We start from the raw sequence: 5839 nt of genomic DNA on the forward strand, positions 1-5839 counted from the left end.
CCACTCAAAATAGGCTCCAAACAAACTCTATACTTTGGTTGTACAACTAATTTCAAATGTAGAATTGGGTGAAAATCTTGTATTCGTAGATAATAAAGATATCTATAATATTGTATCATACATTTTTCTCAATAATATAGGTTTGTTATGTAGGAGGTATAATTTTTTTTTGGAAAATAGAATATTCTAGATTTAAGTTTATTAGAATCACTAAAACTAAAAATGTTGTTGTATCAATTTCCTACACAAACATATGAAGATTTCAAACTCTAAGCTTAATCATTTATATTAATATGTAAAATGCTTATATAGTAACTCCATATTATATACATTTTAGTTGATAACATCTCCCATAATTCTTTTTTTCTTGTAAATAATATCTTTGACAAAGTGGAAGAAGGGAAGAAGATAATTTCAAGCACCGCAAGATCCTCATCTTCATAACATTTGACTTCTTACATCTTTAATTCTTCCAAAAATCTCACACATAAAAAAACACTTACATATAAAAAAATTTGGGTCAAAGAACAACAAATTGTACATTACGAAAAAAAAGACAAAAAAGGAGAATCTAAGGTTTGGTTGAGAGAGGCCTTTGGTAGAATTTTTTCTAAAGTTTGCATTCATGAATTAGGGAGGATGTTGTGCAGTAAGTCAAAGAGGCTCACTTATAGTAAAGAATATTTTTTGTTAGCCCTATCTTAGATGAAGGCTATCCTATTGTTAAAAGGTGAAATCCTACTTCTTAGTAGTGTCTTTCTACAAGTGTCTTTAAAAAAAAATACTAAAATCAAACTTTGATATTTTTAATTCTAAAAAGATTTTTTCTTATAATTTAGTTTTGTATGAGGTAGAATTCTCCTAATACTCTCATGATCATTAAGTAGAGTCTCTTGCACCATCATCTATAGTCATTTTAAAGAAAGTTATTTAGTAAAGTTGAAGCTCTAAAATAGTTATTCACCTGCTAATGGTAGGAAGATGTGGCCAAATAAGAAATAAAGCATTCTATGTAAACATAAAAAAGTTAAGATGGTGTTAGCTAATACACATTAGATCTTAGTAGCTCCAAACTATCTTATAGATGTATTGTCCCAATATCTCAATTATGATTATAATCTTCTTGTATCTTTGTTATAAGATGACTTTATTTTTATGTTGAATAATAACAATTATGTAGATGATTTTTTTGTTTTAGAATTTAAAAAGCAGCAAGAGGGTGCTGACCTCAGGTACAAACAATACACGCTAGAAACTGTTAAACAAGAAATTAACAGCACTAGTGCTGACTTGAAGATGATTTTTTTTTGTTTACCACTAATTATATTTATTTTTTTGTAATCTGTATAAAATTGTTTGGACCTTATTAAAGAACATTTATGCTTCAATATAAAAATTAATTTTATTTTGTGACCCTTTTATTGAAATAATATAATATATTTTTTAAATGAATGATAACACTCAAAATAATAAATAACATTTAATACTTGTATTTTAAATTATTTTTCTTAATTTTAACATTTCACTGTATACTATTTTTCATAATCCTAACCACTAGTTTACATACAAAGTTTTAATTTTGATAAATAGACATAATATATTACTTTATTAAATAAAAATACAAATTATTCTTACATCGATTTGGAGCCTTGATATGTGGAGTTGTTACTAATTTGAACTGGCTTGACCTCTAACCTATAAACTTCCATTTGTTTCCCAAATTAAGCCATAATGTTGGTTTTGTCACTCTAATGACTTGTGTAATCACCATCTTTATCATCTCGTGTTGTGTTGATAACATGGGGAAACACACTCGTTTGAAGAAGATCAAAATTGCATCGAGTGATTTCATCTGGAGGAACATATTCAATGCTCTTAACCTGAAGATTCTTAGACCACCACTGACGAATACAATGATGATCACTGAAAAAAAGTCTAGCTACCGTAATCACCTTTGCAGATGGAACTATATGCCAAGGGGTTTTCCTTGTTGCCACTTCGAAACAAAAGAGGTACTTCATGCTTTCATGGATCAAATGACTTTTTTGCTCATATACACCCTTCCACACCTTAAAATAGTGAAGGTAAGTGAGACAAATGAGATCCTTTTCATTCACATATAAATTTGGGACCCAATCACTATAGCTAAGGAATTCACTGCACAACTCAAGCAATTTTCTCTCATCTTTCAACCCCATCTCAAAAGCCAAAGCTTCAGAGGTATCTTGAACACATTTGTTAATTTCTTGCAATTGATTGCACTGAAAGGAAGGAGCATGTTTACTTGTGGCAACTACAATCTTTGCAATCTTTTCAAAAGTTTTCAACTAAGGAAATGTAGGAGAAACAAATGGAGGATTGAAAAGATGTGCTTCAAGGTGATGTCATTCATTCCTCTCCAATTTTCTTGCAATAGCTAGTGCAATCGTAGCTCCCAAAGAATGCCCTGCTATCCAAATATTTTTGCATCCATTCCTCTTAAGACAATCTTTCAAGAATGGTAAGCCGTTATCAACCCTACCAAGAGATTCCAAGTGTGTAGTGGCTACCTTCAAGTCAATTATCAAGTCCTGTAGAACATTCTTGGGTCGAAGTTCAGCGTACCTCTGAAGGCAACTACTTCCGAGGGAGGTCCACTTGGACCTGCTTTAGGTTTCCCACTGCATTGCAAAATAGCTCCATATATAGATTTTTCATGGTTATCAACTATTGTTTCCTTCACGTCAAATTGAATCAAGCAACATAGTTGACTGGCCTGATTTGGATTTGTTTTCAAGTAGGTATACAATTTTCACTAGGCCTACAGCAACACATCTCCTGTGCACTGGATCTTCCCCGCACACACTCCATTATTTTGAGAAATTGAACATCACAGGGAACACACAATTAATTACATGGAGATTATGTGGTTTCCCTGGTTGACTACATATCATTTCTATTGGAACACACAATTAATTACATGGAGATTATGTGGTTTCCCTAGTTGACTACATATCATTTCTGTTGAACACCAGCTAATACACGTTCTTCATTTAACAGATTATGACTGATAGTCTTCAAAATATAGTAGCAATATTCTCAATATATACAAAAGAAAATTAGAAAACAATTCAAAGAAAGAGACATCGAATGTAGAAAGACAAAATAAATTGAATTTCTCTAAAATTTGATTAAATTTGGAAAATCAATTTAAATAATTACAAAACTGAAATATAATAAACTATTTAAAAGATTAAGGAAACTTTTTGACAAATAACAACTGAATTTTGATTTGCTTCATTATATAGAAATCTTAAAATTTATTAAAAACTTATACATATCTTAAAAAATTAAAAAATAAAATGTAAAAGGTAAATAAAAAATTTCTTAATGCCAAGAATTTAAACATAATTTTGTTGTAAAAAAAATTGGGATTTAGGGTTCCGTTTAACCCTTAATTTAAAATAATTAAAACATAATTTTATTATTGAAATTTGGAAATTGTATTGTTAAAATTCTCAACACAGGTAAATATTCAAATTATAGAAAGAATCATAGAGTAAGATATTGTTGTCATGTTATAACATACATTTTTTATTGCACTCATGTTTCATCAAATAAAAAGTTGCATCAATAATAAAAAAAAATGTATTTTAAAATAAATAAGATTACATATTGGAAAGATTTATTAATAATAATACTTTTTATTTTTAAAATTAACATTGTATGATATAGGAGCGGACAATTAAATGAATTTATTAAAATTTACAATATAGAAATAAAATTGTAAAATAAGATTTTTTTAATATTAAAAATATAATAAAATATTTAAGAATAAATATTTTAAATTTTAAGCATAAATTAACAATTATGCCTAAAATTTAAGCTAATAATTTACTTACATTTTAATAAAATATATATAAAATATTTTTATTCAGAAATTTTTACACTTCCATTTTGATTTGGACAATATCTAATATACTTGTAAGGAAATATGTTTAGTTTAATAGGGTTTTTACAAACTTATTAAACTATGATCAATTCTACAAGTCTATGTTAGAGAGTATTGATAATCAAATAAAACACAATTTTCTATTTAAATTGGAATATATCTACACACACACACACACACACATATATGTATGTATGTATGTATGTAAACACACACATATACATATACATATACATATACACATGCATACACATACACATACACATATACATATACACACATATGTACATGTACATACATACATACATATATAGTGCAAATGAAATATAATTTTGTGTTATAATGTCATTTAGAATGGAGCATGTCAATGTTTGTGCTTAAGTCCAATTAATATCTTATCTCTTGATAATAAGTCACTTATCAGATTGACATTTGAGTTTGACAATATCTAATTTACTTATAAAGAAATATGATTAGTTTAATAGAATTTCCTAAAACTTACTAAACCATGATAAATCTATGTTAAAGAGTATTGATAATCAAATAAAGCCTAATTTTACATTTAAATTTCATATTTCTTAAATTCGAATATATGTGTGTGTGTACATATATATACATATACATGTATATATACATATATATATATATATACATGTATATATACATATATATATATATATATATATGTATATATATATGTATATATATATGTATATATATATGTATATATACATGTATATATACATATATATATACATATATATATATATATATATGTATATATACATACATATATACATATATACATATATATGTATATATGTATATATGTATATCTACATATATATATATATATATATGTGTGTGTGTGTGTGTGTATATGTATATCTATATATATATATGTATATATATATGTACATATATATATACACACACACACACATATATATATATACACATATATATATATACACACATATATATATATATACACATATATATATATACACACACATATATATATATATACACATATATATATACACACACATATATATATACATATATATATACACACATATATATATACACACATATACATACATACATACATATATATATATATATATATATACATACACTCATAGATAAAGTAAGAAAACAATAATAATGGTTAAAAAATCTGATGTATAATTTAAATTCTGTCAATGAACAAGTCAATCTTCAAGCAATAATAGATTTTTTTTGAAATTCTTCTTTCAACTTGACTATTTATATATATTTTTATATATATCAAATTTAATAAGTTCAAAAAGATGAAAACTATATAATGCTTACCTCCTAAGCTTAAACCCAGCTGTACCATGGTCAAATATATGAACCATTGGAAAAGATAATTAAGAATTTTATAAACTTACAAATAATAAAATAATCTAGTGATCATTTAAGTATAAAATTAGTGAGAACATCAAATATAGCATTGTAAAATCCATCAATCTATATATAACCATGGTAAATACATAATTTTAGTAGACAAAACAAAATTCTGTATCAAAATTCAAAATTTTGGCAAAACCAAAGAGTCGAAATCTGAAAATAGCAAAAATCAAATAGCTGAAAGAATGAGTTTTACCAATTTGGAATTGCTAGGTGAGTAAGCTTTGTAACATCTATGTCATCTTTGTTAGCCATTGCAAAGCTGAGACAAGTTGTATTATCACCGCCCTTTTGATGTGCAACATAAATGTTGAGAAACATGTGTCTCAACCTTGCAATCTTTTCTTGGAAAATTTTAGAATTAGTTTGTGGGAGTCTTCCACTTGTTTATGCATTGGAAAGTGGTTAGTGAGTTGTTAAATGAGTCCTGTCCTTAGTAGAATATAGGTAGGCTATTTTTAGAGCCTTGAT

The 5839-nt window shown here is 26.5% G+C and overlaps 1 pseudogene; it reads right to left on the reverse strand.

The window, feature by feature from the left end:
* Positions 1-1571: 1571 nt before the first annotated feature.
* Positions 1572-5623, reverse strand: LOC149546567 (GDSL esterase/lipase At4g10955-like; annotated as a pseudogene).
* Positions 5624-5839: the final 216 nt, after the last annotated feature.

Source organism: Cupressus sempervirens, chromosome 7 (genome assembly GCF_028749045.1).
Source record: "Cupressus sempervirens isolate cs-2001-9-10 chromosome 7, ASM2874904v1, whole genome shotgun sequence".
In the NCBI taxonomy this organism is placed as follows: domain Eukaryota; kingdom Viridiplantae; phylum Streptophyta; class Pinopsida; order Cupressales; family Cupressaceae; genus Cupressus; species Cupressus sempervirens.